Below are 25,391 nucleotides of genomic sequence, written 5' to 3'. Positions count from 1 at the left end.
ACAAATTTTTACGTAAATTTATGTGCAAAAATTAGGGGGTGGTGTTACATAAATATCAATATTTCCTAAAGTATTGTAGTAAACTTAATGTACAAACGTAGTTTTGTAGATGGTATAATGCTGAATGCACGTGGAATGTTTTATTCTTGTATGACAATGGGTTCCAAAGCCTTAGCGATTTGAATGTTGAATTTTGAGCAAAAATGCACAGTTGAGAAAACGTGAAAAGAAGAGCGGGAAAAGGCACGGTGCGTTTTCTCTTATAGAAAACAGAAAAAAACGTCTTGTTATATATGGAAGAACCATTTGTCTAATAACATACGCTTTGATTTATGTTGTAAGTTTTAGACAGAGTTTTTCTATGTAAGCAGAAAATATGTATACAACAGGTAATGAATGTATGACTATTGAGTATTACACATCCTATCAATCGAGCGGTATTCTCAGAACAGCTATCTTCAAACCAGATCAAGTTTTGTTTGTTAGCCGGTCTCCTCACTTTAAAATAATGTCTTTCTCTACTCAAATTGTAGCTTACACAAGTTTATTGCCTTATGATAATAGCCTACAACACAACACTGGGTACAACGCTTGAGGCTAGACACGCCCCCTCCACCCCATCCTACCCCACCGTTGGATAGTGCGTGAAGAACTGATGAGCCATAGATTACCAATGTTCATTCAACCGTGAATAACACATCTGTGTAGATAGGGTCAAGTACATGGCCTAAGTGAATGCCTCTCAGCTATCCTATCTAGTATGTACATTCGTTGCTAGCACACCCTATACGGAGAGATGGGCATACACATTAACACACGTGTTGTATACAGTCCGGTGTAAAGCCTGATGAACGCGTTCAAGCCTATCACAGGTGTAAAGCCTTATGAACGCGTTCAAGCCTATCACAGTATGCCGTAACAAGATTATAAACCGGCCGTTGGTTGAATGGCGAGAAGGGAATGAAGGGGGTAAAGGGGATGGACAGTACATTCTTCAAACTGATAGTCATATCCATGACGCATTGTATCAGCTTAGTATAAAGCGTACGAAACAGTGTTTAATATTGTTCCAGTGATAATCAACAGTGCATTTCTAAGCAAAGTTTCAATTATTAAACTTAATGTTGTTCTATAACTTTAAAACAACAAATAGAAGAGTATACGCAAATGAGGTAAACAAACGAGACAAGCTATTGTTTTGTTTATCTAGAAACAAGATGGCTGCCTAGCACACGTGGTTAGTTGCAGCATATCGTGAATTATTTTGATTTACTGTACTATAATATGATTGGTCAAGCGAATCAATGAATCTCTTCCCCTTCATAACTTTTACGCGCATGCCCTTATATGGAGTTTGATATAAAATTTTACTTTGTAGAAAACAACTTCTATCCCACTTATTTTTAGAACAAAAGAAAAGGTCACTACACCAGCGGGTACACGAGTGCTTGGCCCTTAGATTGCTGTAAAGTTTATGGTGCCTCGCGGGCCATAAATACATGTAATACCCGCTCGAAGATAGCCGCTGTCCGCGTAGTAGTGTGAAAACTTGCCGGGGGTACCATGTTTCACATCGCAATAAACGGATAACCGTAAGCTGTAGAAGTCTGAAATGTTCGAGTTAGATAGATAAAAGGTATTAGTATCGAATTAAGAAATACAAATTTTGGGGAGCAAAATTAAAATTTTATCGAAAACATGGGTATCTTGTTCCCTTAACAAGGAATCGAAGTCGCATAATGGTTAATGAGACCGATATCTAACCTTATGTTTTTTGGTGTAAGTCAGAGTGCGATAAGAGCAACATACACACATTTTATAAACAACAATGAATGTATTTAGATGTTTGTAATTGAAAACCAAAAGTTGACACCCTTATCCTTAACAGCCATCTACGGACACTTGATTACATTCAGGTTATCGATGTTAACGGTTAAAATCAGTTTCTCTTTGTTACTGTAAAACGTGACTTTAATTTAAACTTTACGAACAGGTCTCTAACGTCACATAATTAACAATCACCCCTCCCCCTCCACACACACACTCACCTATCTTATAAATAAAAACAAAAGACGTTTTGAACAACTATTTTACCGTTCTTGTTTCGTTTGTTTTTAAACAATGTATCGACTGTTTACATGGTTTATATAACTAAACGCATACATTATTTATTTAGCATTTGAAAATATGTGTAAAGTAATCATTCACGGAACACGCTAATTTTTAATGTGTACTATGTTAACATATGATTGACTGTGTTACTGTGTAATATATTTACATATATACAACCTACCTAACAATGATTTTGAAAGTTGAAAAGAAGACATGGTTACACTAGCAGAGATAATAAATAGGAGACTGTGAAATAGTCTCTGTCTCTAATTAATGGAGTCATCACTGAAGTTGACTTTAACATTGTCGATTAAACCAAAACTAAATATATTTCTAAAAATCTGGGGATTTTTCAAATAATTGAAAAAAGTGTATCTTTAAAATTACTATCTAGTCACTACATCTACAACTATTTAACTTATTCTAGGCAATAAAATTAAATGTTGATAATTTAAAAGAAGCAAAATTGGGATTTTACACCAAAAGACAGTAAGTCACGTCATAATTTTCATTGATCGATATCTTCGCTTGTCTTTCAAATAAGTAAAAAAAAATTCATAAAAAACGTTTTAATAACAAGCTTTTATGTAATGATGCACTAAAAAGTAGAAAATAAATTATACACTATTTAAATTACTATAAAGAAAAGCACCGGGTGACACCATTTAGGGGGGTGACACAAAGGCAAAAAATAGTAAAATATATAGAGAAAAACTTGAGGGGGGGGGGTGCAAATCGAAAGTTTGAGGGGGGTGTGCAAATCGAAAACTTGAAAGTTTGTCCCCGGGAAGGGTCGCTATGCCTCTGGGGGGGTGACACCATTAAGTGCCGCACCGGGTGACACCCGACCTCGGTACGCCACTGACTTGACATACATCTCTAATACACTTTTTATATACTAGAATCAACTGAACTAAATATCATAACACGAAAACTGAACAATTCATTTGTACTTTAGTAATATATGAGTCCGTATAGGAGTTTTTGTTTAAAATAAATGTTCAGTTGAGGGATCGTGTTCACATAGATGTTCAGTTGAAATATTTTGTTCACATAGATGTTCAGTCATTTCCCATTTTTTTATCGCGTGTTTAAATGACATATTTTGTCAACATGCGATAGTAAAGTTTATTTCGTATCTGACGTTGAAGTAAATTAGAGTTCACTTGTTTCTGTGACATCGTCATACAAAATGATATAGTATACAGCAATAACAACCGCCTTTACTTTCCCAAACGTGAACGAGGTGCCCATAAATGTTGGGTGTACTCGTGTTGTTGTACGGACTTAAGTCCGAATTAAAAATACGGTCGTTTGGGTTGGCATGTATGTTCTTACATTCAATCCTACAGTCAATAGTTACGTCATCAATCAGACTTAACCGTAATTGTTGACTTGGTGCATTGAACTATGATGTATTCTAGTTGTTGGATTCTTTTCAAGACAAATTATTTTATTGATTAATATATATTTTTTTTAAGCATGAAAGAAAGAATTAGGAAACATAAACAACCGAATAACATATTCAATACACTTATTCGGATATCTTTAAAAAGTGTAACTTAACTGGATAACGTTTTCTATAATTGGTAAAAATGAGGCAACACAAAAATCACATATATACTCGCCCAAACTGTTTCTAACCCCTCCCTTCTCCAGATATGTTGTTATGTATAGAGGATCTCTTTTATAGCTGGTACTCTGTTGTAAACGAAAAATGATGTGCATACAGTTATGAGTTCTACTGGTAATAGAGGAGCACGACAATACACATTACAATGGAAAAAGATGGCAATATACAGAATTCTTTGTTTGTGTTTGTTCTAAATTCAAATATAAAATAAAACGGGAGTGATCTCCACTAAACTTTCTCGAATATTCTTATATAAAACAACAGAGGATGGGAACTCGTGATATAGTTATGATTTTTAATCCATTTTAAACACTTAAACTTTTTAAAATAGAATAGAATCTCATAGAAAAAGAATTGCGCACCAAGCGAATGCCAAAACGAAATGTGTATAATAGTGCGAAATATTATTAGTACTTTATAAATTTACAAGCGTTTTTTTGAGAAATCGGAAAAAACTTAAATTACTACTTCCGGTCAACGGAACTTACTCAAATAGAAGGTAGAGGATTAGATATTTTACTTACGTGTGAAATTTCATTTATCTATTTGAAATAGTACTCTTAATAGTAGGCTTTTGAAAAATTCAAAATGAAAAAAGTACCACTTCCGGTTATCGGAAATCGCTCAAAAGTTGATGCGTATCTCCGATTTTAATAAAATACTTATATATGACATTTCCTTAACCTAACTGTAACGGTACTCAAGTTATCGTGTTTACACACACACACACAGACACACACACATAAGCCCACAGACATACGGACAAGATTGCAAAAATTATGTTTGTCCGTATCAGTGAGGTGTAAAACGTCGCGATTTGTAAACATCTCGATTTTTTTTGCACGATAACAAGACTTTCTCTATACTTCGTAGATCTAGATCTATATACGAGATAGACGAATAAGGATTATCTTTGAAATGAATAGGGCAATTACACCAATCCATGAAAACAAGTTTGTCAATAATAATCAAACGATATCTTCGCTTGTCTTTCAAACTAGTTAAAAACATAGCTACAGTTTTTATGTTTGCAATTACAGTAATAGTTTAACATAAAACAATGAAACATCTACAATTTTAGATCTTGTTTAAATTAAATGAATATTAATGGTATTTAATATATCAAACATGTATTAATTTGACTAAATATTTAAAATATTTTATTTCTTTAAAAAGATGGTATTTTAAATAGGTGATTAATTCCCTTGCATAATATCCAAAGAAGAAAAAAAAAATATTGGTAAATACATTACTACATCGGAAAAAAAAAAAACATTTTTAAAAAATATGGGCAACATTGTAACGAATCTGATGAATACATTTACAATTAACTAAAACAGAAAATATGTAACCATATAAGATACGTAGGCGTCACTTTTGGAGCTGGTCAAATGTAGCTCAATTTAAAGTTGTGTGTGTGTGTGTTCAATATGGCAGACATTATGTTGATACAATCATTACTTAAGTTTTTGAAACCGTCATTTAAAGTAGTGGTCGGAGTAGTCGAGTGACTGATTGCACCGAATCTCTTCTCTGGTTGGAAATAAAGACGTACTACAGACTCGAATCGGGGATCCGGACAATGGCTAGATATAAAGGTCTAAATATGTCTACACTCTGTGTTGTGTTATGTTATTACTAACTACAATGGTAGCTGTATCGAAAGCAGTAAATCGTTCTATTCTCACTTTTCGTCCAATCATTTCCAGTTCTTCGTACACATATTTCAAGTCTTCAGCCAAGATGAATAGCTAGTCTGTATTGTATATTTTTATTAACACTATATTAATTATAATACTTTTTAAAGCCACTTATGTTAAACGAAATTCTGTGTATAAGCAGTCATTTGAAAATAGTTATATTGTGTTCAGTAAGTAGGGGAGGATAATAATACTTTCTTGAGTTTCGTGGTATTTCCAGATTCATTTCCCATTGACTGTCTAAAGAAGGTTGTTTATGGCGAAAACACGTATTTTAGTTGACATCAAAAATGGGTTAGGATTGAAAACAAAAGGTTGCTGTCTGTTCTAAAAGTAAGTTTCAATGATATTAAATGAATAATGTTTTGATCTGGATTAATCTAGATCGAAAAAAGCTTCAGAACATACTGTAATTTTGTTATTCGTAGGTTGGAGTAATATAAGTCAGAGAACAGTTTTTTTTTTTTTCTGTTTTCAAATAATAATCTATAGACTAGTGTAAAATGTCATTCTATCGTGTTAAACCAAAGTTTATCATTTTTTTCTTTTAACGTTAAAACCAAAACTAGCTATTGTAAAAATCTTAATATTATCAAATAGGCATAGTAATTTAGCTATCGGTTGTTTTCCTTAACATCAATATTGAAAAGGAATAGAAAGGAAACTTGAAATACTAATTGTCAATATTTAAGTACTATTATTTTGTTTATAGTGTGTATATACTGTTACCGTTACGTAAAATGTAATATTAATCTAAATAGACCATTACGTTCATGCAACAATTGGATAAACGTATATTTCACGTTATATGTCAGTGTGAATAATAGGACTAACATAAAACAGATACACTTAAATATGTATTGCAATATTTTTTGACATATGAGAACGTAGTTCTGATTTGTCGAGCAATATTTCTGAGACGTAGAATATGTATGTGAAACACATTTTTTTAATAAAAGCAATAGCCCTTATACATAGTTCTGACCTGACATATTGGCGTGGCTAGGGGAGGGTAGGTTGGGCGATACTTCGGGCGCCGCCCCTGTGGGTGCGCCAACTAGAGTTGATATGACATACAGTCAAAATTAAGAAAATAGACAGACATTTGGCTATTCGGAAATATTGAATTGTTTTCCATATCAATTGTGTAACACAAAATTAAAACTGACACGTCATGTTGATAACGATATTTACATATCACGTGAAGGGGCAGGGGTTTTAAGAAATTGGAAGGTCGCCCCGTGTGAAGGAATGGGTCGCTGCGTTGCTGACCAGAACACACTATTCATTAACGAATCGATTTCACAGATGGAAAAAAAAATATGGTATAATATATTTTTTGTACTATTGTCCTGTTCTGCTTTAAAATTACAATATATACAAAATATGACAGTTTGACTACACAAGAAGAAAGCAGCCAAAACAACTCATCCAAATATACTGAAACGAGTCAAACCTACAGCACTCAACCAACCAAAGATTAATTTTACATTTCTACTCACATACTAGAAATTATGAAAGCACTATTAGAATCATTCCAATCATAGCTTGTAAACTTTCCCTATTACAATATATCTATATCAAATAAGTTGCCAATAATGCACAACGACACAATTTATTTTTCTAATATGAAAAAAAAAAAGTTTTCCTTGCAAAGCAGCACTATAATGTGTCTGAACATTTGGTGTAGAGAGAAACAACAACATGTAGTCTAATTAATGTTAAGACAACACAAGGCACATGGGCAACAGCACGATACATGTAAACATTAGCCGTTTGATTTTTTTTTTTTGAAAAGGTAACATTTACTCGATGAATAATCTACATCAATATAAACACTTTTTTTTTAAACAGTCCCCTTAAAATATTATGTCACTGTCACATCTGTTGTCGTTACAGACCAAACGAATGTTTAAAGTTAAATAAAATATGGCTAACATTTAAGTTAGCATAACAGTTACAACTTTCATTATTGGTCAAATTATATGTTTTACTATTGATCAATATGTATTCAATAATGACTATTTAATTGAACGTTTTAATCCCAATTTACAACTATGTCTAGTCCGTTTTGTGTTGCTACCGAGGAAACAAGGGCAGTGACCTAACCTAGTGTAAAGCGTATATATTTTAGTTATTGCCTCCCTTAGACCAGTCTTTAAAGTTTAAACTGTCGCTACATGGTTCCTAAGATCGTGTCCGTGTCTGTAGTACAGGTCTGTCACAGTCACCCATCGTCTCACGAGTTCGGCCTATCTGGTGATGTGAGTTGTCACGTCCGACTGACGTTGACTTTTATTTCTCCTTCACCACAGCGTTTCTTTCAAAGCTACACGAAAAGGAAAATGAGTTTTTTGATTCTAGAGTAAATAGACATCTAATGAACAAAAATAACGACGTTATTAATACTCAATGATAATGATACCTGCATTACTACCTAATGTATTTATTTAATCTTAAAAGTGGTATGTATGTAGAGTGTTTCTTTCAGACTTTTTAAGGGGTGGGCGGACACTGATCAAAGTATATTTTTATATAAATAATGTATCGGGAGACTTTCTTTTTCTTAAATATAAAGAAACATTTAATATGTATTGTCTTTTTAATGAAAAGGGACCAAACACGAAAAAGACAATTCTCACTCGTCATTCATATATGTACAAAAGAAAACTGTAGTTTTTAATTTAGCAAATACAGATATGTTTTAAACAAAAACTAAACGCATGTCTACATTTGTATCATTATTATAACACTGTAAATACAATTTAAATATGTTATAACACACAATTTATGTCTGTTTCGTTTTATTTATTTTTTCCAAAGCATTTACCAAACCTTTTATGACTATTAAATAGTTGATTACGTCACTTGCAAACACTCCAAAAAAAGTAATCGATAATAATGTATTATATGTATTGGTAAACTAAAATAACATCGTGTGGCCGACAGTGTTCCTAATCATTTAGACAAAATTAAAATAAATTAAAATAGAAAATGTGTAACCATGTAAGATACGTAGACGTCACTTTTGGAGCTGGTGAGATGTAGCGCAATATACAACTTAGTGTGCTATCATCAAGATGATATTGCACATAGCGTCAATGTGTACTTACACGGTTAGTTAACTCGTATTAATATAAATTGTATTATAAAGGCAAGCAGTTTACCTGTATATAGTTTACAATGTTTTTCACCCTTTGGTTTTATATAGATATAGACTCGACTATTTAATTGTGTTATTCAATATTTACTTTGAATCATGTTTAAATGATTTAGACATCAAACAGTCATAACATAATGTATAGTTAACCTTGTTAGTTCTACTACATTAGACTATAAAGGTTGTCAACTCACAAACTCACATATCGCTACCACCCCCACCAGTCTGGTGAGCTATGGTTCACGAATGTTTACATTTATAGAGCCGGGTTGAACTAATGACGACTATAAGGGGCAGATAATTTAGTATTACACGATTTGAAACTAAGAGGAGATAACAATTTCTGCTAGATCTTTTCATTGCCGTCTGTAAACGGCTGCTTTCACTGGGCGGAAGGGGGGTGGGGGGGGGGGTTGTGTCGAAGTCACAAGTTATGAAATGCTGATCAGCAGAAAATAAAACATCGTGTAAAATAAAGTGTACACGTTAACACCCGCACAACTAATTTGGCTTGCTAGATCCTGCCTAGTTCACAACTATAAGTCAAACGATGCATCTAATGAGTAGTAAATATCAGTCTTAAAGACGCTGATACATAATCATTAAGTTGTATTTGCCAGGTATTGTATTTAAAACCGTTTAATTATGACATTATCAGCAGTCTGTAAACATAAACAAAACGTGTTAAATGTTGTTGTTTATGGAGCCTTACTGATCAGCTAATACATGGGATATTTTAATTATTGTCAATAAATAACATTACAATAGAAACCTCATATTAGGGCATATCAAACACAGTTTAAACCTTTATTGCAAGCCTTAAAACAATTGACGCACTACATACATAATTTCGTTTTTAAATAACCATGTAAAATACAGGGAGAGAATAACTAAACAAAGACTACAAGAAGTGAGGTGGCAGACAACAATCCTAGATACCATCAGAGAAATGTTTTCATAGTTGCCATGACAATAATAACACCTCGTAATAAATATATATATATATATATATATTTAAGTGTCGTTTGCTTGTTGTTTTTAAATCTAACGATCTAATATTTTTGTTTGTTTGTTTGATGTAGTTGGTGGAAATTGTTCTGTTGGTTGATATAAATATAATTTAGGGTATAATGGGTGTATTCCATTGTGCTACCCTGGCGAAACTAGCAGAATTGCAGGTTTTTCTAGTTTTTGTTTACTTTTTTCCCCTTTAGCTTTGTACATTTGTCGTTGTCTTTTTTTTTGTCGGACTCTCTGTATATGTTATACCATATAGGTACAATCTGTCTATTATTGGGATTGTTAATTTTCTATATTTAAATCACCCGTAACAGCCACAGTTTGTGAACATTTTCTGAAGGAAACAGTAGACAGTGAGAAAAAAAAAATGATGAAAGAGATCCTACAGTTCTAACCCCACGACTGTCGCATGTTTTTTTCTCAATGTCTCACAGCCATTTACTTTTCTTATGTGAGCACTTGCTTTTATCATAATTTTAGTTGATTTTACATTTTATTATAGTTTTGATTTTACCAAAGAACAGGTTGATTTACCAAGAGTAGTTACCTCCCTCTGTTAAATGCAATATTCATGTTTTCAAGGGAGACAATGCAAATCTGTTACAAATAGCAAGCCGGGTAAAATATACAAAATTGTGTAATTAAGCTCCTTTTAATTTAAAAAGCAGAGTATAACGTTTTATAGAATATAATAATTGTATACAAAATCCTTCAAAATGTTTAGTTTTACTTCGATTAATTATTAAAACTTTATTGTAATTTCAAAAATTGAAAGCCTTATATTTGTATTTAAAATTTTTAAAGACATGCAATAAAATCCTATACATTAACGGTTGTTTGTATGGTTATATGTATCAGTTGAATTTTTTTTCTAATACTTTTAAAAGCAACATTTGACTTGTTCTCTTGCTCGATTTTTTACGTCGGGAATGTATGTAACAAGTACTGTTATAACATAACTTTTATCCGTAGAAAAGGACACAAAAACATGACGTAAAACACGGAACACACGATTTAAAATATGAGGTATGAAATGATAAAATAAATAACGCCTCTAGGTACGTAAATCTCGCTAGAGGTCATCCATATATGAGGTCAAACATATTTTAAAATTATTTTGGACAACCTCCCCACAAAAGTCCACTTAATTCGCAAAAGTCTATTTTTTCAGACCCCCCCCCACCCGTGTGGACTGCATATATGGATGACGCCTTACATTCCCATGTGTATTAAATTCTCTTACTAATTTCAAAATGCACATATTAAAGTCCTGTCACATTAACAACATCCTCTCGGTCAACTCGCTTTCATGATTTTATAAAATAGAAGTTTTAAAATACTTGGAAACCCAGCCATGTTGCTTGCATCAAAAACTACGAGATTAGCACGTGAAAGGTGGGGGTTAAAAATACTTTGTTGATCACTTCCCCCCTCTGTTGGCTCTGATCTGTATATGATGTAGGAAGGTGAATATGAAAATGATGCATTTTAGAGAGCATCAACTGCAACGTTCTCCTAGCTGTTTAAAAACTCTAAGTATTGTGTTTGTGGCCGTGTTTTTATCTAACTTTCTTTTGACAAATGTTAATGTATAACTGTACTTGTTACATAGAAAACAGAAATATAATCTTATATCAAAACATGTTATGTTTTTTTCATTATCACCAACAGAACTAGACTTGCCAAAAACATGAGCAACTAAACGTCCTTAAGTTAATTAAAAAAACAGACTGGATCAAGATATTATTTTCAACTAGTGGCTTCTGAAAACACAGTTTCAAATTAAAGTTATTGACTGTGTTTATGGAAAATTGACAATAGATCTTGATAGAAATGAAGATCACAATATTTTCGTAGAGGCAAAAATTTCACTTCAACCCCACCAGAAGTTGATAAATCAAAGAAAGAAAAACGCAGGAGTTAAACAATGTACAACAACAAATTTTAAGCTGAGTACGCCAAAATATTGAAGATGATTGTGAATTCATTTTTTATTGGGCTTAAAATATGATATTTGATAAATGGTGGAAAACCTACGAAGGGGTTAATTTTTCAAGATGACCGTCGTTGTCATAGTTACCAGGATTTTCTCTTCAATTTTTTTAGTGGAAATGCATATGCAGATGTACCTTTAAAAAGCTGTAAAAATATGTTTTCTAACGAGTATTAAAAAAAGTTGTTTTTTTTTTAAACCTTCGCCTACCCCTAATGATTCAAATATTAAAACAAATGATAACATTAATTGGTATTTTGAGACGCTAAAACCAAATGTACATAATCAAACAAGATCTACAAGACACAGACACAACGTGTGAAGCCACTGACATTTTAATGACAGGAGAATATTAAGGACATGGATTGTTTTTGTTTGGAGAGTAAAAGCTGTAACGTCTGTCTAGACTAAAATTGTTGTGTTCGATACGTTTGGTATGTCTATTGCTCTGATTTATTTATTGTACCTAATGCTTTCTAAGATGAGTTCTAATGCTAGTATGTAAAGGGATGTGAGGTGGTGGGGGGGATTGTCTAATTAATTTTATTTCTATCAGTGAGTGGCTGTGTGTGTTGTAAAATAGTATTTTTATCCAAATTGTTTTCTTTGAAAATTAAGTGAAGATATGTGTGCGCTACTCGGTGGGAAGTTTTCTCCTGGTCTAAGCATACTGGGGTGTTTTTATCGTGTGCATACTGAATAATATCTCTGATTAGGTGATTGTGAATGTGTATTTTCCTCCCTGTGATATTGCATTGTTGGTCAACATGAATCAACTTGTGTGTGAATGGTTCTAATTTGGAAATCTAGGATTTTGGTATACTTGTATAGTAGGATGTTTAAAATATAAGTAGGTCTATAAATGTGGGTTAAATTAGGGTCAGTCTGGGATTGCCGAAGAAATGTTATAACAGATGTGTTAAATTTTTTATGGCACCGCTACACGAATAGGGCTCTATTTTTTTTTTTTTTTTTTTTTTTTTTTTTTTTTAATTTTTTTTTGGAAAAAAAGAATTCGACAGAGGATAATACATATCCATAGGCCAGGGGCCGGCAACCTTTTGAAGCGGAAGAGCCAAAAGTTACAATTTTCAACATTTCCCTGGTTTTAAAGAGCCACTAACATTTTTTTTTATTTCAAATATTTTATTTTTTTATTAAGATTATTAGTATTTGTTCAAGGAGCTGGAGAGCCGCATCTTGATATCAAAAGAGCCGCATGCGGCTCGCGAGCCGCAGGTTGCCGACCCCTGTTCTACATTCAGAGGACTACATGCACTATCGATCATTCAGACTTCATCAAATGTCTTCTAAATGTGTAACACATATCGCAACTGTGTTTAAACCATAATGGCATAGCCATTTTATATAGAAAGCAAAGAAACATATTTAGGTTTTTATCATTTTTTTATCATAATATAATATGTTAAAGATTGTACGTTTTTAGAAATAAAACATTGTGTCTCTTTTATTTGGATTATTCCTAATGCCTTAAATGTACTTAATTTGTCACTTAAACACCAAATTATTTCCCTTGCAAACTTTCAAAATATGAATTAAATTTTTTTGTGAACTAAAAGAACAACATGTACACTGCAGTAAGCCTAATCTAGTATACACATTTAAAATGAACTAAAATAGAAAATATCTAACCATGTAAAATATGTACCTGCTACTTTGGGAGCGGGTCAGATGTAGTTCAATAAAAAGTTGTGTGTGAGTTTAATATGGAAGACCATATGTTGATACAATTCCCAATAAAACATTCACTACATTGGTCGGAGTAGTCGAGTGATAGATTGCCCCATTTAAATTATCGGCCTTTTTGGCTAAGATCAACGTGTTCTATATGTCACGGGTTCTGTACAGATGTCGTAGTTGTGGCCGCAGTTTTTTTCTCACGTTAGTCAGGTACCCACCTGAGCTGGGTGGACATAAGGACGTCCTACATATATGGCATACTGTTTGGTTAACTTAGTTGTCAGTTCTGCTACATTGAAAAATCCAGGTGGTTAACTCGCTAGTTGTTTTGAAAATATACATTGATGATATAATTTTGTTTCATGTAAACAATAAACCTCGGCTAACTTATCTTCATCAAATGTTACAAGAGGTAGCACGTGAAATGTGTGAGTCGCTATTGAGCTCGTTCATCACTTCCCCCTTCTGTTTACACACGGCTCTCCCTATTATGCAGGAAGGTAAACAACAACACCATGTCTTTCAGTTAGCATACACTTTGTTAAGTCTTATTTCTGGTTTGTAGAATTCAGTTTACCGATCAGTTAGTTGTATCTTTTACTTCAAGGTAACGGAATGCTACAGTTACCAAAGAACATATGTTTGCGAATATTGTTTTTGAATTGGCGCAATATTATTATGATAAACGTTGGTTTTAACAGTATTAAACATAAAACATTCAGGAGAAAAAAATGAATACAGCAGATGTCTCTAAAAACGCATAGCATAAAATTAAAATGTATAGATTCTAATGTTAACAGTGTTATTAAAAAGGCAATGAAAAACCATAATGTTTGGTACGTTTCATTTTCTTTAAATTGGATGTTCAAATTGTCAAAAAAAAAAAAAAAAACCAAAGTAAAACCAGTTTTTTACAGAAATGTCAATGGCCAACATCCCGATGTTTTTGCTGGTTACAAATTATTTAAGCAGAGCAATAAAAAAACCTAAATATTAATGTATACTATATAAGTGACAATGAGTATATTATATTACCGCTTATTACATTTAACATGTAAGAAGACAATTTGTGTTTATGCAGAAACAGGAATTTGATAAAAAATGTGTTGTACTGTTATATGTGTTTGATTTATTTTGACCTATTTTGCTTTAGAATTACTCCAAATATGTAATACAATAATGACATTTAATCCTATACCTCTATTTTTTAACTTTTTAATAGGGTTTGATTGTTGATGTTTCTAATGATGTTTTTTTTTGTTATATTTTTTAATTAAATCTCTAATGTTTTATTTGCTTATTTTATAAAGTGGGTTGGTAAAGCTTTGCTTTGGTAATGTGTAGGCCTATATGTTAATCAGCGCTGTCCTAATAGTTGTACCACAATTTGTTTATATGTCCAGCTTCTGTGTAATTGTGTCGGTCAGTCTTGTCCATGTAAAGCCGTACAGTTTGTGTTTGTCTGTCACTATAATTGGGGTGTCATATTGTGTCTTACCTATACGTTTCCTAGAATGTTTTATTTCTCTGCATTGATTTAACCACCCCTGCCTATCCCTTATTATGTAAATATCTCTACTATCTTAATTTATTAAGTTATCTTTGGTATCTTAAAACATTAATCACTATAAAGCTCACTTAAGAACATTGTTTGAATAGACTTATTCGTATGTCTTTAAAAAAAGTAAACAAACCCAATACAATTTGATATACACAGCAAAAAAAAAAAAAAAACAAAAAAAAAAAAACAATACAATTAAAAAAAAAATATAAAAAAAAAAAAAGCAATGCGAAAATTTACCGCTATTTTGTATACGGGCCCGACCTGTTTGTTTAATAATTATTTATTTACACGGCTGGTGGTATAAACTTGTAATAGTAAAATGGGGAATGGGAAGTAATTAGTAAAATATATCTATTGTTAACAGAGACAGTTGAATAGAAGACTTTACATTGATACATGCTCCCCCTCACATAGATAATAAATAGAAGACATTACAATTGTGAAATAGTCACTATTTTGGCGTTTCGAATTGACGATTTAGTCAATACTAAAGATATATATTTTTTAATCTAGGGATAAGCAGCTTCTGCCTTTGTTGTGGTCATGGATGATACTTGCTACCTCCTCCCCTAAAATGATATCACACCTCACTTTATAAAACCCCTTCCTCAAAATTACATTACACAACAGGTTATTGTGGGGGTTTTAATGTGTTTTTTTTTTTCTTAAATCTTAAATATACTCGACTTTCTTAACAATGCAAAGTAAAAGTTAAAATTCAATTACTAGTTTTTACTGCAAAAAAAGGTGTTGCCCTTTGTTTTCTCTACGTTGTCACCAAACCTTCTACCCCTTCCCCTCTCCAGATATGTCGTCATGTTTAGAAGATCCCTTAAATATCTGTTACTATGTTGTAAGCGAAAAATGCATATGGCAGTAGCGTACACAGGGAGGAGCAGGGGGAGCGGCCGCCCCCCTCTGGCCATTTTTAGCAAAGTTGCGCCTTTTTGGAAACTTTTTAAACTCAAAGTTTTAAACATCGATATTTGTTAAAATATTATCTTTGGTCGGCACATGTGAAACGTAATTCTCTGTGAATATTGTTTTTGCAATTACCAGTAAAAGTGTGTGAGCAATACAGTGATCTAACCCATACCTTCTCATTATGTCAAAAAAATATCTTTAAAGAACACTAAAAGTCAGTAGCTAATTAAAAAGTGCATGATCTAAAATGTCAAATATTTTAGTTATATGTAGGTTATTATTACGAATCTTTCACTTCTTTAGTTAAAAGCTGGGTTTTATACCAACTCTGATTTAAAAAAAAAACTTTCATTATGCTGTAAAAGTGTAGCATTTATCATGACAATATATTTAATTCTGATTGAAGATAAAATATTTTTGTAAAAACAAATAGCGTTAAACAACTTTATTAGATTCTTAAGTAGTTATTGATTTGTTTTGTTATTTATAATAAAATATGTAGACATATACATATTTATATTAAGATATTGATTATTTCCCCTTTTCGCTAGCCCTAATAGATGTCCCAGGAATTATTATGCATTTTTTTTACAATGATTACGAAACAGATTATGCCGTTTATTGATTTTGGTTATAGTGTGATTATATATATATATATATATATATATATATATATATATATATATATATATATATATATATATATATATACTTATATAGGAGATATTACAAATTCGGCGCCTTTTTTGCTATTTCCGCTCCCCCTACACCGAAAACCTGGATACGCCTCTGGCATATGGTTTAACACATTATGCGCTCTACTTGTAATAGTGAAGTCAAGCATTACACATTACAAAGAAATGATGGCAGTTTACATACTTCTTGGTAATTTGGAGAAAATTTTCTATTCTAAAATCAATTGGGAAATAAACATGTATTTTATTTGAAGTGAATGATGATAATAGTCGAAATCCCTGGAAATATGGCTACAGACCATTGTTTAAACGATATCTTCGCTAGTCTTTCAAGCGAGTTAAACACAATTCTGTTGCATTGATGTTTGCAATAACAGTAATATTTCAAACATCGAACAAACGCACATCTAGGATTTTTACATTATATTTACGACACTTTAGTTAAGTCTTTAGTAGTATATTAGGTCACTTTTGGAGCGTAGGCGCAGGCGCAACGGGATGTGGAGCAGGAGCAGGAGCAGGAGCAGGAACAAAGGCTATATAGGAAAATACTCCCTGCCTGGGTGAGCCGCAGGGACAATGACATATAACAAAATACTCACCCTCCAGGCGCAGCCTGCCGCAGCCTGGGACAACGAGATATAGTAAAATACTCCCTGGGTGAGCAGGAGGTACACCGACATATAGTAAAATACTCACCCACCTGGGTGAGGGTGGGTGAGCAGGATGTACAATGAGATATAGTAAAATACTCACCCACCTGGGTGAGCAGGTGGGTGAGGGTGGGTGAGCAGGATGTACAATGAGATATAGTAAAATACTCACCCACCCTAGGGTGGGTGAGCAGGAGCGGGAGTAGGTCAGTAGGTCACCACCGGTGACCTTGTGACGTAATTAGTAACATTATGACGTAATCATTGACCTAGTTACGTAATTTAATGAGTTTTTTAATTAGTTTTAATGAGTTTTTTTTTTAAATTTTAATTAATTTTTGACCTAGTTACGTAATTTTAATGTTTTTTGATTAATTTGATTTTAATTACTTTGTTTGTGTTTTGTTTGTTTATTTTTAATAAGTTTAATTAATTCGATTTTTTATTTATTTTGTATTTGTTTGATTTTAACTTTTTAATTATTTTTATTTTGTTTATTTTTAATTTAATTATTTTATTTTTAATAAGTTTAATTAATTTGATTTTTATTTATTTTGTATCTAGTTACGTAATTTTAATTTTATTTTATAATTAGTTTGAATTTTTATTGACTAGTTATGTAATTTAATTACTTTGATTGTTTAATTAGTTTGTTTACTTGTTGTTTAATTTAATTACTTTGTATAATTTATTTGTTTGAAATTCATTTTAATTAGTTTGCTTTTAATTTCTTTGTTGTACGCCGTTTGAAATAAAAGACTAACACTAGCGTGTACTAGAAAGTGTCATTGTGTATAACATCCATTTAACCACAGCTGTTACTTATTAGCGACAGCTTGTACTTATCGATCCGCCTGTGATCCTCCCCGGCGCTCCCCGTGGTTGCTTAATAGCGGGCTCACTGAAGCGATCACAACAGGTAATTAATCGAAGCCATTAAGTCCCTCTACGCGTTAAGTGTGGCGACAGCTGGTGCTGTAATTACTCACGGCTCTCGGCTTTTTTCATTAGACTACAGCTGTACATGAACTATGTTCACATATCGTACGCCCGGTCATTCTTTGAGCAAATTAAAAATTTTTGTTTCCACATGTCCTGCGAACCGTCCCTGGCTATGTATGAAAGATTAATGGTTGTAACTATTCGCTTATAGCGAGGGTCAGCGAAAACAAAAAATATATTTAAGGGTCGGAATTTTCTTTAAACCACCGTTAAGTCAGGTTTTGAGACGAAACGAAGTCTCGGTAGGTTCGTGTTTTTTAATGGGCGACAGGGCGACTTGGTGCGTTGGTACGTAGGTATGCGGGGTAGACATGTTTTTTACAAGTCTGGAAAAGTAATTACGTTTTTATGACCGTTCCGATTTTCTTTTGATCTGACCACCATTTGACCACACTGAGCCAGATAAATTTAACAATTGTCGCAGCGGGGTTTATTTTAAGTGCACCCCGTGCACGCTTGTTTACATTTTAAAAGACGTGTCGCGTGTCTTCCCCTTACGGCTTCCCTAATAGAGAAACGAGAGGAAAGACAACTGTTCTAAAATTAGAACAGCCTTGTCTACAGACACGAGTATCGTCCCTTGTGAAAAAATTCGCGTCAGAATCCTTAACTAAACAGTCAATTTCTTTAAAAAGTTAAAAAATAATTTAGGAAGACAAGGGTTAACAAAATATATATCTTAGTCTTGCAGCAGATTACCTTCCCATGTTCGCTTTAGTATTACAGTTTTCATCAATCTTCTTTTTGACTTGAACTTCTTTAATTTTTAAGAAAGTTAACTTATACATAATACATTACGGCTAATGACAATTTTTTTATTTTTACCACTCAATGTATTTTCTTTTTCTATATCTTACATTGTCATCTTAATTTTTGGTCACCTTAGGTGGTGGTAAGGTGGTAAGGTGGTGGTAAGGTGGTGGTAAATTTGCTTAAGGTGGTGGTAAGGTGGTAAGGTGGTGGTAAGGTGGTGGTAAGGTGGTGGTAAGGTGGTGGTAAATTTGCTTAAGATTATAAACTTCAAGTTTTAAAAAACAACAACGTTATAGTACGTCGTGTCAAATGACACACCGTTTAAAATGTCTACATTTAAAGTTCACCAAAATAATGACGTAAAAACTAAATATGATATGACGTTAGCATACATATCATTCAATCTAATCACTCTAAAGTACAAATCAATAATTTTTATTGATTAAGGGGCTGGGTGAGTTATTTTTATTCGGGTGCCCAGGGAAGGTTTGGAGTTGGTTGGTGAGTTATTTTTATTCGGGTGCCCAGGGAAGGTTTGGAGTTGGTTGGGACAGAATTTATACACGACTCGGTGACGTTTTCACCGAGGCAGGTTGGAAGCTAGACCATGCATGTTTTGGAATTGTTAGGGGTCGAGTCTATAGTAGGGTCGGGGGAATTTTGTTAACACAGAGGGCTGTTTCGAAGTTGGTACATCCATGTTTTAGAATTGATAGGTAGAGAGACCATACTAGGGTCGGTGAAGTTTTCACCGAGGCAGGTTACAAAGTTGGGACAGGCATGTTTAGGAATTGTTGGCAGTTGAGTTCATACTAGGGTCGGAGATGTTTTCACCGAGGCAGGTTGCAAAGTTGGTACATGCATGTTTAGGAATTGTTGGTAGCCGAGTTCATACTAGTGTCGGTGAAGGTTGGTTTTGAACTCGGAACATGCATGTTTTGGAATCGGTAGGTGTAGAGTCCATACTAGGGTCAGAGGAGTTTTTGTTAACACCGAGGCAGGTTGCAAAGTTGGTACATGCATGTTTAGGAATTGTTGGTAGCCGAGTTCATACTAGTGTCGGTGAAGCTTGGTTTTGAACTCGGAACATGCATGTTTTGAAATTGTTGGTAACCGAGTTCATACTAGGGACGGGGGTGTTTTCACCGAGGCAGGTTACAAAGTTCGTACACGCATCATTGGAAATGTTAGGGAGAGTTAAACTAAGGTCGGTGAAGTTTTCACCGAGGCAGGTTACAAAGTTGGTACATGGATGTTTAGGAATTGATGGTAGTCGAGTTCATACTAGGGTCGGGGAATTTTGTTAGCACTGAGGCAGGTTGGAACGATGGTACATGCATGTTTGGGAATTGTTGGTAGCCGAGTTCATACTAGTGTCGGTGAAGGTTGGTTTTGAACTCGGAACTTGCATGTTTTGGAATTGTTGGTAGCCGAGTTCATACTAGTGTCGGTGAAGGTTGGTTTTGAACTCGGAACTTGCATGTTTTGGAATCGCTAGGTGTAGAGTCCATAGTAGGGTCGGTGAAGTTTTCACCGAGGGTGGTTTCAAAGTTAGTACAGGCATGTTTTGGAAGTGTTAGGGGCCGAGTTCATACTAGTGTCGGTGAAGGTTGGTTTTGAACTCGGAACATGCATGTTTTGAAATTGTTGGTAACTGAGTTCATACTAGTGTCGGTGAAGGTTGGTTTTGAACTCGGAACTTGCATGTTTTGGAATCGCTAGGTGTAGAGTCCATAGTAGGGTCGGTGAAGTTTTCACCGAGGGTGGTTTCAAAGTTAGTACAGGCATGTTTTGGAAGTGTTAGGGGCCGAGTTCATACTAGTGTCGGTGAAGGTTGGTTTTGAACTCGGAACATGCATTTTTTAAATTGTTGGTACCTGAATTCATACTAGGGACGGGGGCGAGGGCGGCGGACAAAGTTGTCGATGTAGGTAGGGTGCAAGAGATATTCAACGAGGAGTGGTGTCTACAAGTTATGTATCCCAGTCTGTTGGAGTGGTTTCTAGGGGGTTGTGATATTAGTTGAATAAATATTTGTCTGTAGGATTGTCATACAGCCTTTGTCTCTTAAATGGAATAGGTATAGTGTGGGTAGTAGTACGGTCTGTTTATCTAGCGGTTGGTATTGAGGTTAGTGTGATGACACAAGGTTGGATGGGAGAAGGGGGAAGGGGTTGCGGACAAAGGGAAGGGGAAGGGCGAATAGTGATAAAAATAACTCACCCAGCCCCTTAATCAATAAAAATTATTGATTTGTACTTTAGAGTGATTAGATTGAATGATATGTATGCTAACGTCATATCATATTTAGTTTTTACGTCATTATTTTGGTGAACTTTAAATGTAGACATTTTAAACGGTGTGTCATTTGACACGACGTACTATAACGTTGTTGTTTTTTAAAACTTGAAGTTTATAATCTTAAGCAAATTTACCACCACCTTACCACCACCTTACCACCACCTTACCACCACCTTACCACCTTACCACCACCTTAAGCAAATTTACCACCACCTTACCACCACCTTACCACCACCTTACCACCTTACCACCACCTAAGGTGACCAAAAATTAAGATGACAATGTAAGATATAGAAAAAGAAAATACATTGAGTGGTAAAAATAAAAAAATTGTCATTAGCCGTAATGTATTATGTATAAGTTAACTTTCTTAAAAATTAAAGAAGTTCAAGTCAAAAAGAAGATTGATGAAAACTGTAATACTAAAGCGAACATGGGAAGGTAATCTGCTGCAAGACTAAGATATATATTTTGTTAACCCTTGTCTTCCTAAATTATTTTTTAACTTTTTAAAGAAATTGACTGTTTAGTTAAGGATTCTGACGCGAATTTTTTCACAAGGGACGATACTCGTGTCTGTAGACAAGGCTGTTCTAATTTTAGAACAGTTGTCTTTCCTCTCGTTTCTCTATTAGGGAAGCCGTAAGGGGAAGACACGCGACACGTCTTTTAAAATGTAAACAAGCGTGCACGGGGTGCACTTAAAATAAACCCCGCTGCGACAATTGTTAAATTTATCTGGCTCAGTGTGGTCAAATGGTGGTCAGATCAAAAGAAAATCGGAACGGTCATAAAAACGTAATTACTTTTCCAGACTTGTAAAAAACATGTCTACCCCGCATACCTACGTACCAACGCACCAAGTCGCCCTGTCGCCCATTAAAAAACACGAACCTACCGAGACTTCGTTTCGTCTCAAAACCTGACTTAACGGTGGTTGAAAGAAAATTCCGACCCTTAAATATATTTTTTGTTTTCGCTGACCCTCGCTATAAGCGAATAGTTACAACCATTAATCTTTCATACATAGCCAGGGACGGTTCGCAGGACATGTGGAAACAAAATTTTTTAATTTGCTCAAAGAATGACCGGGCGTACGATATGTGAACATAGTTCATGTACAGCTGTAGTCTAATGAAAAAAGCCGAGAGCCGTGAGTAATTACAGCACCAGCTGTCGCCACACTTAACGCGTAGAGGGACTTAATGGCTTCGATTAATTACCTGTTGTGATCGCTTCAGTGAGCCCGCTATTAAGCAACCACGGGGAGCGCCGGGGAGGATCACAGGCGGATCGATAAGTACAAGCTGTCGCTAATAAGTAACAGCTGTGGTTAAATGGATGTTATACACAATGACACTTTCTAGTACACGCTAGTGTTAGTCTTTTATTTCAAACGGCGTACAACAAAGAAATTAAAAGCAAACTAATTAAAATGAATTTCAAACAAATAAATTATACAAAGTAATTAAATTAAACAACAAGTAAACAAACTAATTAAACAATCAAAGTAATTAAATTACATAACTAGTCAATAAAAATTCAAACTAATTATAAAATAAAATTAAAATTACGTAACTAGATACAAAATAAATAAAAATCAAATTAATTAAACTTATTAAAAATAAAATAATTAAATTAAAAATAAACAAAATAAAAATAATTAAAAAGTTAAAATCAAACAAATACAAAATAAATAAAAAATCGAATTAATTAAACTTATTAAAAATAAACAAACAAAACACAAACAAAGTAATTAAAATCAAATTAATCAAAAAACATTAAAATTACGTAACTAGGTCAAAAATTAATTAAAATTTAAAAAAAAAACTCATTAAAACTAATTAAAAAACTCATTAAATTACGTAACTAGGTCAATGATTACGTCATAATGTTACTAATTACGTCACAAGGTCACCGGTGGTGACCTACTGACCTACTCCCGCTCCTGCTCACCCACCCTAGGGTGGGTGAGTATTTTACTATATCTCATTGTACATCCTGCTCACCCACCCTCACCCACCTGCTCACCCAGGTGGGTGAGTATTTTACTATATCTCATTGTACATCCTGCTCACCCACCCTCACCCAGGTGGGTGAGTATTTTACTATATGTCGGTGTACCTCCTGCTCACCCAGGGAGTATTTTACTATATCTCGTTGTCCCAGGCTGCGGCAGGCTGCGCCTGGAGGGTGAGTATTTTGTTATATGTCATTGTCCCTGCGGCTCACCCAGGCAGGGAGTATTTTCCTATATAGCCTTTGTTCCTGCTCCTGCTCCTGCTCCTGCTCCACATCCCGTTGCGCCTGCGCCTACGCTCCAAAAGTGACCTAATATACTACTGTCTTTGTCTAATTTTACAAATAGGTTTTTTTTTTCTTTTTTTTTAAAGTTGATTTACCAAAAAGGTTTATATTAATACAGAATTAATTCCCTTGTATAATAACCAAATAAGAAAACAAATATATTTTAAAAAACTATATGCGACATTGTATCGAATCCTATTGATACATTTAACGTTAACTAATAAAGACATTATATAACCATGTGTGATACGTAGGCGTCACTAAAAGACATTGTCAAATGTAGCTCAATTTAAAGTTGTGCGTGTGTTAAATATGGCAGGTATTATGTTGATACACTCATGAATCAAGTTATTGAAACTGTCATTTAAATTAGTGGTCGGAGTAGTCGAGTTACTTATTGCACCGATTCTCTTCTCGACATTTTGACTAACATCAAAGTGTACTATCTGCTATGGTTTATGTACGGAGTCAGGTAACCCATCTGACCTGAGTGGACTAATTGCCCCGTTCATTTTTTTTGGAAAAAAATGTATCATAATTATTCATCAGTTATTTTGGACGCCAAATTATATTAGTAAAATAAATCATAACTAATTACGTATATAACAACTTATTATAAAAAAGCCCAATTAACAACACACTGCTACCAATTTTACGCCACCAAACACAAATTAAACGATGTAGGCTACACGTGTTTTTATTTAGTTTAAAATATGAGTTAAATTATCTTTTTTTTTTAAATAAGTACTGATATATTTTAAGAAAACAAAATGTAGTTCGCAAATAAAAAAATTAATGTGTATATACGTATATATTAATTATACTCCCCCTTGATCATTGTCACGTAGTTAGGTACATTGTTACTGCTCTAGTTGTGATTGCTATTGTATAAGGTTGGCAAAGAAAATAACGTACGCGGTATCTGCCCTGAAATATTACGGTACAGTAAACTGTAATTACTTGTTTATTACTTATTTGTATTTTTTAAATAAACTCATCTCTGAACTAATGTGTATGTAACAGGATAATACACATTTAAAATGCTACAGACGATTTGAACCCCGGGGCTTTGACTATAATTGGTTTGTAGGTAACGATGTTATGTTATTTTACCTCATTGTCTTTGCTAAGATGTGGTTTGTCCACACAATTGTTTTATACATATAGGATATTTGAATAGGCCTACACATGTTTTACTCATATGCATTTATTCCACATATATTTTAATAATTAAAAAAAAATATATGTAATTAAAGTTACAATGTTTTTGCACCTTAATTAAACTATCCTTTTCCGGTTAGGTCCGACTCTTTTTTCTCAAAATAAAGCACATAAACCAACAAACACAAACGCGAATATATGCTTCATATCGTTATCTCCATAAATCAGTTAAAAATATAATAATATGCTAAACATTCGTTTTACTTAAGTTATATTGACAAAACTCATACATATTAAAAATGTCAAACCTAATTAGTTTTTTGTTCATATCGATTTAAACCATGAATCCAATTTGAAAACAAACGAAAACGGTATGGCTATCTTAAGTTACTTTTAAAGACACCCGAAGTTATCTGTATATCTTAATTCCCAAGGACAAACAAAATGGCTTTTTTACACATTCTACAGTGAGTGACCCGTAATATAATTGTGGTGACCCGTGGGCTACTGCTGGTGACCCGAGGGCTTTTGCTGGTGACCCGTGTGATCTACCGTGAGTGAATATTTCAATGTGATAACTGATCTAAGTTGTCTCAATCAAACAGGAAAGAACACGAGGGGAAACAATGAATTGATCCATTTCAATTCCCTTACTAAATTTCTTCTATGCCGACACAAATGTAAACTCACTAAGTAATAAAGGAAACAGTTT

At 33.7% G+C, this 25,391-nt stretch overlaps 1 protein-coding gene across 1 annotated transcript in view; it reads right to left on the bottom strand.

Annotated features, from left to right (window-relative positions):
* The window catches only part of LOC131942545 (uncharacterized), a 123,349-nt gene that overhangs the window by 51,603 nt on the left and 46,355 nt on the right, over positions 1–25,391 (bottom strand). The gene's annotated exons all lie outside the window — the stretch shown is intronic.

The sequence above is a fragment of the Physella acuta genome, unplaced genomic scaffold, assembly GCF_028476545.2.
Source record: "Physella acuta isolate Inbredline_101_S28 unplaced genomic scaffold, ASM2847654v3 ptg000411l, whole genome shotgun sequence".
Taxonomy (NCBI): domain Eukaryota; kingdom Metazoa; phylum Mollusca; class Gastropoda; family Physidae; genus Physella; species Physella acuta.
This window is presented reverse-complemented; position numbering and strand designations above follow the sequence as displayed.